This window comes from Temnothorax nylanderi, unplaced genomic scaffold (assembly GCF_030848795.1).
Source record: "Temnothorax nylanderi isolate EJ_2023f unplaced genomic scaffold, tnyl_v1.0 TNYL_tig0015_pilon, whole genome shotgun sequence".
Taxonomy (NCBI): Eukaryota; Metazoa; Arthropoda; class Insecta; order Hymenoptera; family Formicidae; genus Temnothorax; species Temnothorax nylanderi.
This window is the reverse complement of record NW_027249077.1, coordinates 1638461-1650828: the sequence shown is the minus strand read 5'-3', so window position 1 is coordinate 1650828 and position 12368 is coordinate 1638461. Positions and strand designations below refer to the sequence as shown.

The 12368-nt window shown below is 37.9% G+C and overlaps 1 protein-coding gene across 5 annotated transcripts in view; it reads right to left on the bottom strand.

Annotated features, from left to right (window-relative positions):
* The window catches only part of LOC139768339 (uncharacterized), a 391369-nt gene that overhangs the window by 361525 nt on the left and 17476 nt on the right, over nucleotides 1–12368 (bottom strand). Inside the window, exon 1 of one of the 5 annotated variants that reach the window (XM_071698421.1) lies at nucleotides 8030–8048. The exons of the other annotated variants lie outside the window; for them this stretch is intronic. The gene's annotated coding sequence lies outside the window, so the exon portion shown is untranslated. Of the gene's footprint in view, nucleotides 1–8029; nucleotides 8049–12368 lie in introns of those variants that run through there. 5 annotated transcript variants of the gene reach the window in all.

The window sequence follows — 12368 nt, the reverse complement described above, 5'->3', positions numbered from 1 at the left end:
GCCGGAATATTTCTGCATTTGCATGCAATTTTCGAGCTGTTCCGCGCGAACGGAGGAGAGGAATGGATTTACGATTCGATTAAACGCGTATGCCCCGCGATATTCCGGCTGGTTCCGCAAAACGATTCGACGATTGCCTCGCGAATGGCTCTCGAAAAACCATCGGGTGTGGTGTTTGCGCGCGGCACGTAACGACAGAGCGACGGCAAAAAAATTAATTTGGCACGATATCACCTTCGATTATAACCGACACGAATCCCGTCAGAGCAGATACATTATATTCTAAATTGTTAAATAATTCAATTTTTTCCAAATATTCGAGTCATGTGATTGACTTCTAAATGCAAATTACAATTTAAAATTTTGTACGACATCGGATTTTTAAATAAAAAGCGTATTGTTTGTAAGTACTAAATTAAATAAAAAATATTAAATTACCGGTAAATAAAAACTATCGTTAGCGAATGCTCGTTTTAACTGATAATAATTAAAATATGCAATCTCTTCATAGTTTATTTAAGCATGAAAACAAATGAGAATATATAAGAACTCAATGTTAATAAATTAACGTTAAATTAAAATTCAACATCAACAGTAATTTTGCATTAATATGTGGGAATAAATCGGCAATAAATTTATTTAAGTTAGCTTTCGGTGCAAATTATTCTTTCGAACGTCAACGGGAATTTTCGGTGAATCGTATGAGAGTGGCCGAACGATAATATCGAAAATTTCTCTGACCATTAACACCATTCACAGCCGCGCGGATATTCACGCCTCTCGATTCCATTGAATTTTCCGCACTGTTGCCTGCTACAAATATTAAATGATCATTAAAAACGTTATGTGGAATGTAGAGGCGGTAATATCATTTTTCATCGTGGAAAGGTACTTGTAAATTTCATTAATTTCATTTTTATATTTATTTGAGAGAGAGAGAGAGAGAGAGAGAGAGAGAGAGAGAGAGAGAGAGAGAGAGAGAGAGAGAGAGAGAGAGAGAGAGAGAAAGATCGTTTATTCGTTGAATTTATGTAAAATGTCACTGCGGAGATCTATGTGGAACAATGTGTCGAAAGTCATCTCTGATGGAAACTCAGTGCTGGTTCACATTAAGACATCAGATAATAGCGATCTTACTAAGACGAACACAGTTTTGAATAAAATGACGAAAGATGAGTCTCAAGTAACTCTAAACGCGCGCTACACGAACTCGAAACGCGTGCACTTTGCTACGCTAGCACGGGATAATTTTAAGACAACTGTACTTAACATTCCCTTCGCTCCTCTTTAGTACGAAACTGGGTCACGGTATGTAACACGATGTTTTTCGAGTAAACAACGGCGCAACGGTGAACAAGCGAACGATAAATTTTCCCCGTTCGTAAAACCAAAATAAAAAGAATAAAGAGAGAATATTATTCAAAGAGAAAAATTACTTTGAAAATGAACTTTGAAATAACGTCGAAATTTTTCTCCATTGCACACGAGCGATAGAGAGAATGTTTCAAAAAATAAGAGTGTAAGAGAAAGGAAAAGAGGGGTAGTAAAGTCTCTAAACTTTCATCAAGACATTTAAAACCTCGTTCCCTGCGAGCTATAATCGATCGAGAGTTTACGGAAAAAAAGTAGCGAGACACGAAACAAAGGCGCAGTTAAAAGAAAGAGATAGAGAAAACGAGAGAAGGCGGAAAAGACACATAAGACCAGTGATAACTGAAGAAGCACGACGGTTTGGTGAGACAGAGCAAGAATATATCTCTGTATCGTACCGCACGATAAACGTCGAGACGCACACCTTAACAAAGCGCGGCTGGAAAGAATAATGAGAGGGATTGCAGGCGAAAGAGAGTAAAAGGGGGAGAGGGTTGGCGGAGAGCAATTCAGCTTGCACGTGGGATCGATCCGCGAAACTTTCTGGCTCGGTAACGATCGCTCGCGCGCGTTTCCTCGGGTGAAGGTGGTGCTACTAGTTCCTCGGGATACAGAAAACGTTGCAGACACGGGAACGGAAACGGGAACCTGCAATGAGGGTGCGAGATGAAACGAGCAGAAATTGAAGGAGTCCTCGCCAACTTGACCGTACTGAAAAATTGGACAGCGCTTACGAGTTCCGGACGTGTGTGGATTACAAAAATATCTCTCGCTTTTCTCGCGCGCACGCATATATTCCACGCATATATTCGAAATACGCTCTCACGTTAAAAAATGCACGTACATACATGGGTTGCGTGAAGGTAATTCGCCAAAATTACGAACAATTGCTGTTTATCGTCGTCATAATATAGATTATCAACTATTTAATTGTTTGAAGCACAGCCGTTATATATTTATGAAGAAACTGATATAATATTATTTTAAAAGAATATGAGAGGAATGAAAGTTGTTGCCTTTTCTTACTCATTAATTTTTTTCATAAAGTAATATTAATTATACTGTAAAAAAAACAGCGTTTTAATTTTAAAGATAGTGCTAAATGCGATTTTTAATCCATATATTTGCACTCGTGTGATAAAAATATCAAAATTAATACAAATATAATATAAAAAAAATTTTTATATCATATGATGCGATTATGAGATAAAGGAAGGAAAATGACCGATTTTAAAGCAATTTAGATATTCCTCCGCTATATACGCTCTTCTACTCGAGTGCTAACAGAAGCGAGACGGGGTACCACCCTGGCGCGAATTGCAGACAGAGCGGGTGTCAAATGATCGGAAACCCTAATCAGGAGTCGCGCAATCAATTATCGTGCTGCGCACCGGCAAATGCATGAACCACCTTAAGCGATCTCAGATTACTGCGCTCACTCTCTACGTCCCGAACGCCCGCAGAGAAATTGTGTTCGATTCAGCGATTCCTGGCTGCCAACCGAAAGCACTCAGCCCCTCCACCCCCCTCGCTTGCTCTCCCGCTGTCTTGCACCGAGAGTTTACGCGATTGGTGCCTAGTCGAGTGTGATTTACAAGTGTAACTCGGCCCTTCCTTGATGGCCGGTGTACTGTATCTAATTCTGCGCTCGAAACGACTTTTGTCTTATCTTATATAATATTTCCTGATTTGATTGTGATAAACGGCGCTATTTCCGGGCACATTTACATGTAAAATTTTAATTGGTAAATCTCGAGAGAAAGAGACCAGAAGAATTGCATTTCATAGAAAAGTACAAACTTAAAAAAAAATGAATTTTTTTCCAAAATTGCTTTTTCTTTCCTTCTATCTCTTTTTCATTCCTAGCCACAAGAGTAGATCTTTACCCTCGTTCCTCGCTGGCCTTTTCCTTTTTCTTGATTACAAGTTCAGCTGCACCGTTCGTTTCCGTGTCGTGTAATTCGGCTCCGTGACCGTCTTGCTCTTATTTTTCTTGCCCGACCTCTCTTTCTCTCTCTCATCCTCTCTCGTATGACAACTTCAGCACCGCGTCTCTTAACCCCTGTCGCCGTGTGCAACCCCTTTTTCGACTTATATACCTCGACCGGAGCGACATGAGCTCACCTACGTGGTCGCAGGAAAGCGGGATTATAAAACTTTCGTCGGAACGTAGCTAAAGTCGCCGGGGTGAATTTTAAAGTTCCGCTATATCGTGTCCACCTCCAATACCATGGCCCGCCGCGGGAGTACAACTTCGTAAATTCCTTTGTTACATTTTACATTCGAATTCGTAAAGAATATGACGTGAAAGGATATCCCCGGAATCTCTTAGAATAGCAAAAAATTCTTTCAAGTCTTTCCAAATTTTTTATAAATTTTAAATATTAATATAGGTATGAGATACCACCACCACCGCACGCAGGAAAGATATACAATTGTTCGATTATATTAGCAGGATAATATCAATACAACTCTGCATACATTTTTACGATCTACTATTGTCACCGTCGATATTCATTTTATCTTATCAGACTCTCACAAATTTACATGCAGCAAAGCATCGTATATGAAGCGTCAACGTATGTATTCTCGTGTAAAAGACCCTCACAGTTGAATCTACCAGATACAGCAAATCGTGCTAACGTCAGCTTTTACATTGAACGTAAGCACCTTAAATATTTATGAACACACACTTTCCACCATTTCCACGTATGATAAACTTATTCATGCATTATTCACGTACGTAGAAAGCCGCGAGTGACGCGGAAACAAATCTGTCCAAATCGAAACGCCGAGGAGATACGGGCGCTAATCAAAGTGCAAAGAGTTAGATGCTATCTTTTTACAGTAAGATACAAAAGATCGCGTGCCCAGCAAGCAAATAACGACGATTTTATCGCGCGTTTTAACTTACGTGCCCCGTTATCGACCTGGCGCTGCCCTGTCCCCCAATTACGACGCCGACGACGCCGACGACGACGACGACACAAAGAACAGGAGGGAGAAGGGCAAGAGGAGGAAAGGGACCCCTGCGAAACGTGCACCTATGTACGTGAGCGTAAACGACGAGGATTATCGAAGTTTCCTCGCTGCCGGGGAAAAGCTTAAGGCTTCTTCTCTCCAGGCTCCCTTTTCTCCCTTCCAATGGCAGCAAAAGACCTTCGAAGCACACGAGCGAACCGACGTTGCTACGTGGATTCATTATTCCCTTTAGATTCTCGCTGTTGCCGACATGGACGCGACCCTACGCACAAAGAACTTCGAAACGTGTACACACGAACATACGGCATACGGTATACACACGCAGGTGTAGTCTGACGGACGGAGTTATAGTGAGATTGCGAGAAAGAAGACAAAGATTTACAGACTTAACTGGAATAATTGTGATGTCAATTATATGTGTATATAATTGAAATAAGTGCTACATTAAAATATTTTTATAGAAAATCTTATAACCATCTTATACTAAATATTAAAGGATATTTAAAATACCTTGAATTAAATAACATTTTGTTATTTTTAACTATTATGTGTGTCAAAATTTATTATATTTTAACACAAAACTGTATTATTTTAACTCCATTGGTATAATTAAATTATCATTGTTTTAGTTAAACTAACGACATATTGAGTAGGAGCAGTAGCGACCTACACACGGAGAGAATTTTTTGTTATATTTTACCCTTAAATTCACTACAAACTTGGGACAACTTGGCAACCAAGGAATTTTTAAAATATACAAAAGACATTTTACAAACAACGTGATAAAAATTACCATGCAGATTGGTAAATTTTTAAAAATTAATGAAATTTCCTAGATATATTTTAGTAAAATTAATCAAATATATTTTATATTTTAATGAAATAGATATTAATATTTCTTATTATGGTGGATATTAATCAGAATAGCTCACATAAAATTCTTGGTGGTACATGTTGTCCCACAACTACCATGATTTCAGGGTAAATTTTAAGAGAAAATTCTCTCCGTGCAGGAATAGTTAAAAATGACTTGAATTGAGTATAGTTTGACACTACGAATTTAACAGTGTAATATCGAGTGATAACCATTATTTTAATTGATGGCATCATTAAAGTGCAATGATCATCGTCACTGAAGAATATTTATCTTGATAAATCCTATTAGTAATTTGCAACTACCGAACAAGACTTATTATTCGAGAAACAAAACGATTTCGGTCAGCGAATCGCGATAAAGAGACGTAGCTCGCAGGAATAGGAAAAATAACTCGCGTTTGTCGCAAAAAACGGTGAATCTTTTTCTCGCTTCCTCCAACGCCGTCTGTAACTAGCGGAAACCGCGAAAAGAAGCAGTCGAGGCGTTCTTTCCCTATCGAGAAATCTCTCGAGCTCGTCGAAGGTTACCGTATGCACGTACAGGCGGGATTTCGCGAATGCAAATACGACGTCCCTGGACAACAGCGAAAATAAGTATTCGCTTTATTCTTATATTCGCGAGCGAAACACGTGATCGGACTGTCCAGCGACTGGGAATGGATCGTGACTCACAAAGAGGATTCTCGTCTCCCGCATTTTTGCACAGCTTCCGATGTTTCTTTCCCCTCAACGTTCGCCTCCACGTTCTCTCCGCAATTCTCGCCCGCAATTTTCGCGCAGCCTATCGTAGATTGCGCCAGGAACGTACACTCCAAATCCCCCGCGACACATACACACGTACTTACGTATATTCTTCTCCTCTCGTCTCGCGCGCGCACAAGAGGTAAGTAAAACTCCCACAAATCCCACAAGTGGCGGCATATGAGAAAACGGGAAAGAAAATTGCGGATCGGAAACGGTAAGCACAAGCGCGGAAATAACATACGCCTGTCTGTAACAACGTACTTCCAAGTACTTCGGAATGGCGGTGGCGAGGAGGTAAAGCCGGATGTTATTGGTCGGTCGAAAAATACGCGAGTACCACCGATAGTTGTACCGTACCCTTCGAGATGGGGGAGGTTGTATCGGAGATGGCGTGGACCGCAGAGTCCGCAGATATATTGATAGCGGAAAGAAGAATCGGCGAAAGAGTGGATGGGTATAGGGGAGTGGGGTACAGTGCAGCTGAGCTCAAACGGTTTCAATGGCTGATGGGTTGGATAGGGTTGCTGACATTGCTTCCTTCGATCGCCGGAGGAAATGAAAGGAGGAAACACACGGATGACAATTTCTCAAAACAATAGGGGCTCCCTTTACATTGTACATATGAAAGGACAGTGAATCTATAATAAGTATACAACTCGCGCAATCGACGTAGTACCTTCAGCAGTACTACTCTTTTTAATATTAATTCCTCTTTTCATAAATTCAGAAGTCTATCGAAATATTTAATGTCCTCGTATTTAATATCCGATAAACGGTTCGCAATTATTATTTCCGCTTTATCGAATCTAAATTCAATATCTCAAATGATAAATCGAAGAAATGTATTACATCAAAATATTAGAATTGTTGGAATTATTTGTAATACGACATGTATGAGAAATTATATTTCAGTATCGAGTATTTTTTAATTAGTGACATGTAACTAATTGAATTATACTTTCTGAGATAATCTACATAAAACATTCTTTTTTTTTTGTTCAAGTAAATATAAAGTCAAACTATTAATAAATATGAATGGGTTATGAAAAATTAAAATAAAATTGGCGCGTTATAAAAATAAATACAATTAATCAGTAACACGTTTCTTATTAAATTAATTAGAATATGTTATGCAATTAGAATACTATGAATTATTTATTTTATTTATGCCGTAATGCATATACACACAGAAAAATCTTTTTGTATCAATTTATATAATACCTAATCTTGGAAAGGAAGATATATAGCAAGGTCCAATGCAACCTCAATTAATTTTTATTCCACATTCTCTCTCTTGCTCTCTGCTCCCTCCCCCCCCCCCTTTCCTATCTTCATCATCCACAAAATATGAACAGCTTGAAAAGAAATTCAGATAAACGTTGATATCCTAAGAAAACGTCAAGAAACGGCAAGAAACGTCAATTTCATTTATTATAATTTTGCTTTTTTTTTCCTTAAACTTGCTTAAACAATATTATTAATATGTATCATATCTTCACGGTTTTCAATTCTCGTATTCATATGTAAAGTGCTTGATAAAAAGTGGAAGAAACGACAATTATTTTTATTAAATTTGGAAACTATCTTTTTATTCCAAAAATTGCTCTATCATTATTACTTTTCATCACGCTCATTCTATTAGTAAAATATTCTCTTGCATCATTTATTTATATTTGCCACTCTGTCCTACAAATTTTAGGCAAGTGGTTTATTCCGTCATTAATATTTCATTCATGTAATAAGGCAGCAAAATTTACCAATAAATGACAAAACCAGTGAATAATGCACCGATAATGAACTCTATTTTATAAGCTTCGTACGTATGCATCCTTACGCAAAATAAATCGATAAACGATAATATATTCCAAGATTAGGTACATATATATTTTAATCAATCAATTAACCCATCCATTTTTTAAGGAATAGATCTATGAAACGAGATATTTATCTGTGAATATTTTTTTATGTTTTTAACTTAATACAAATATCTATACATATAATTGATACAATTTTCACAGATCCATTACTTCTTAAATTAAAATGACTTGTCACTTACCGATACGATGCGCAACAGCGGAGTTAAAACTACGTTGCACCGATTACGTTGAACTATAAAATAAAAATAAATATAAACTATAATAGCATTCAAGATAATCAGTATTTTAAAAATTAATTGTCGCGCGCACGTAAATAAGTAGCAGAGATTAAATCCGCGACATAATATGAGATATAATATATAAAAAATAAACTTACCTCATGGTTGCTCCGCCGGTGCACGATGTCTCCCCGGACCACCGCCTCCTCTCAGATTCCCCCATTCCTCATTGTTTCTTGATAGCACTCAACATTCACTCGCGAAAACACATCTAATTACACTCACACACGTCCATCATAACGAGATTAAGATAGACTGTCCAGAGAAAGATAATTAAAATTTAATATTGCCCACGCAACATGATCAAAAAGCATAAGTCTCGCGAAATATATGGTTTACCGTTACTTTAATCACTCACAATTCGCGTATCATACGCTTTCGTAATCCGAAAGTAATTAGCAATTACGTTTATATGGGCGAAAAATTTAAAGCGCGATACGAAATACATTGTAAGATTTAAAAACACTATCATCCGAAATAATTTTTATTTCTATCGACAATCGTTTCGACTCGAGCAAGAGAATCGCGCAAAATGCGTCGATGATTGACTTGATACGTAGGAGAGTATCGTGCGAACGAATAATTGTTAATTGTATCAAAGGAATGCACTTTCTTTTAGAACTTGTCCCGAAAGATAGTGATATTCCAACCGCGCCACTGCCTGCCGGCTCGAGTCTCGCCGCGTACCAGCCGTTACGAAATATTTGAAATATTGCAAGCAAGTCGCGAATGTAAGAGTAATCGTGCGAGCAAACAATAGTTACATATACGTGAGAGATAATTACGTTTTGGCATTTCGTAGTACTTCTCGCGATGTTTCGAACAATGTTAGCTGCGGCATACTGAACGATTCAGAGTCGTTATCCTACTAATATCTCGTTACAGAAGAAAGATGACTGCATATGCGCAATAGCATGCTTGTATATCGCGAAAAACGAGCGCCGTGCGATAGTGAACTCGCGGCCGTCGCAAAATGTTTAACGTGCAAGAAAGTAAATCGCTAGAATAAACTACGCGTTCGTAAAGAACGATTACGTTTAGCGTCTTGTAGTACTTGCCGCTAGCGAAAGGTAACGAGACAATAATACGGAGCTACTCACGCAGCGACATACCCGCGAGAGACTCGCCGAGCGAATGATAAGCACGACGCATCTACGCACACCGCCGCGCGCGACCGTACGCCGAAACGAAAACAAGGGCAGGCAGGGCGGCGCGCGGCGCGGCGCGGCGGAGCGCGTGGGAGTGGGGGCGTGCCGCGCGTCATCGTCACAAAATATTCCACGAAATATTTAATTGTGAAATATGTACGCCGAATATTCTTTCAATTATGCTTCTCAAATCAATTAGGATAACTTATTAATCTTATTATACAACACGTTTTCAGCTTTATTTCGTAAGCTCGAAAGCTATGATAACGATTCTTATAATTCTTCAATTAAGACTTTTATTTAAAAAGGAGTATTAAATGATTCCTTTATAACATTATCTCTTACGGACAAATAACCATTATTTGCCAGCGCAATTAATTATCATCCGCGATTTACTTGTAATATTTTAAATACTTCGGTTGTGGCTTGCCGCGTCGCCGCGTCGTTGTGTTTCAAGGTCTCTTTGTTTTTTACATTCGAGATTCGAGCCGGCAAGCAACTCGGGCAGGCAGGTTTAGCATTGTTACCTCTCGTGATCGCGACAAATAAAATGCTACCGTTTTCTCAATCTCAACTCATCGGCTCATATAGATATACGTTCTGTGTCTCGCAGCGCGTACACAGTGTTTCTTGATATATATACTAAAGATTATTCAATGAGATTATGACAATTAATAAACTATTCGTTCGCACGATTAATATCATTTTACGTATCAAGTCAATGATCGTTCGTCGAAGCAGATATTTTGCGCGATTCTGTTCAATCAAAACGATCGTCGACGAAAATCAAAATTCGTTTCATACTTTGAATGATAATATTTCTAAAGATTGCAATGCATTTCATACCGCGCTTTAAATTGTTCGCCGATATAAATGCAATTTGCTCACCACTTTCGAATTACGGAAGAGAACGAGCGGCGGTTTAGAAATGGCAAGCCATCGATCGTTCAATGGTACGCATATTTTAAGAGATTTATGCTTTTCAAACGACGATTTGTCCGAGCAACATTAAATTTTAATTATCTCTTTTTGGACAATCTTAATCTCGTTATGATCAGCGCGCACGCGATCGTAATTAGATGTGTTTTCGCGAATAAGTTTTGAGTGCTATCAAGCAACAACGAAGAATAGAGGAATCTGAGAGGAGGCGAAGACCCCGAGGAAGCATTATGCGTCGGCGGAACAACCATGAAGTAAGTCTGTTATTTATTATGTTATGTTATCGCGGAATTAATCACTGACAATTATTCACACGCACGACAATTATTTTTAAAATACAAATTACTTTGAGTGCTGCTATAATTTAAATTTTTTTATTTTGTAGTTTAACGTTATAGTCGATGCAACGTGATTAACTCCGTTGCTGTACATCGTGTCGATGAGTGACAAATTATTTTAATTTAAAAGGTAATGTATCTATGAAAATGCTATCAAATGTACAGAATATAAGTAGACATGTATCTCAAAATAGCAAAAAATCATACTATATAATTTTATTGCCGTAAAAAAATTAGGATATGTATGTACTTAATGTCTTGAAATATGTATAGCAAAAAATGATAAAAAATATTACACAATTAGAATATATTCAGTAAAGTGATAAAAATATATAACACTAGAATAATTTACATAGTATATTCCGTAAAATAATTGACTTAATAAAAAGCGCGTTTAATGATTATTGTATTCATTTTTATAACGCGCCAATTTTACATCTAAATCTTTCACAATCTATTAATTAAGGATTTATTAATTTGTTGATTTGACTTTATACTTATTTAAAACAAAATCGAATTATATTACGTCTAACAAATATTTCATCGTAAAATGAAAAATTTGTTATGTGTGTAAGTTACCTTAGAGTTAATCAATTACATGTGTGTTAATTAAATTAAAAATCAATATCACTTGACCTGCAAAACTTGGTAACGAATGACAGTATACATGCATGCAGAGTTATGGAACACAGAGCGAGAGCTTTATGCGATACATTCGACTAATTTTAATCAATTATATTTTGAAAGCTATGGTATTTTCGTGATAGAATTTCCGATTTTAAATAATCTCCGGAATATACTAAAATATTATATGACGACTATACAGGAGACAGTATATTTACGATATAACACGTGTCAAATGCCACTAATTTATAAATATCTAGAAACAATTTCTATCAAAGAGCGAAAATACGTAAAAGATAGATAAGGAAGACCGTAAATAAAATGTGGAATAAAAGGGCGACGGGGACTGAAAGAAAGGAATAAAAAAAGATCGCGGAAAGTAAGGGGCGCGGGGAGTCGTATATACTTTTTGGGTTAATCGTTGCTCAGCAAGCGCGAGACATCGGGTTGCTTCTCGCGCGTAGAAAGAAAAAAAAAGAAAAGAGGACCCTTTCCATCTTGCCTCCACGCTCGCTTCGTCATACTGTCTTATCCTGAGGGATTAATTTCTCGAGGTTTATGTACGTCGCTGCGGGAGGGATGGCATCAGGTAAATCCTTCGCCGCGGAACGTATTTCACGAAGAAAAATACGAGTAGGATGATTCGGACGGAGTCCTCAGCCTGTTCTTCCCTCCTCCCTCTCTTTTTCTCTCTCTCTCTCCTCCTCTTCCTCCCTCCCGTCATTTTAAATCGTTGTGCTTGCTCCGAGGTACATATTCAGAGATTATCTCTCGAAAGCACGAAAGAATATGCGAAGATAAAAATACGGACGCGACGGATAGCACGATAGAAATTTCCGATGCGCGGAATTATTTACTGAGAGCATATCCTGACGGAACTTGTATTCAGGAGACCGACCGGTAACATATTACGAGAGATTTCACGGCAGGAACAATTTCGCGTTTGCTTATACTCGCGAAGGAGATATTCGCACTTCCCTTGTTAGTTACAAAGACGACATGAGTCGCGTTCCGAATGTTCACGGCGTGAAAGCAAACTACATCCTCGGCAGGAAATTAAACTTGAGCGTACATGCCGGAAATATCAATTATAACTGAAGAGACAATCGTCCTAATCAAGATAACGAATACAATTGATCCAATATACACGTCCAAACAAATTTTTCCAATTTCTACTAAAATTGCAAATGT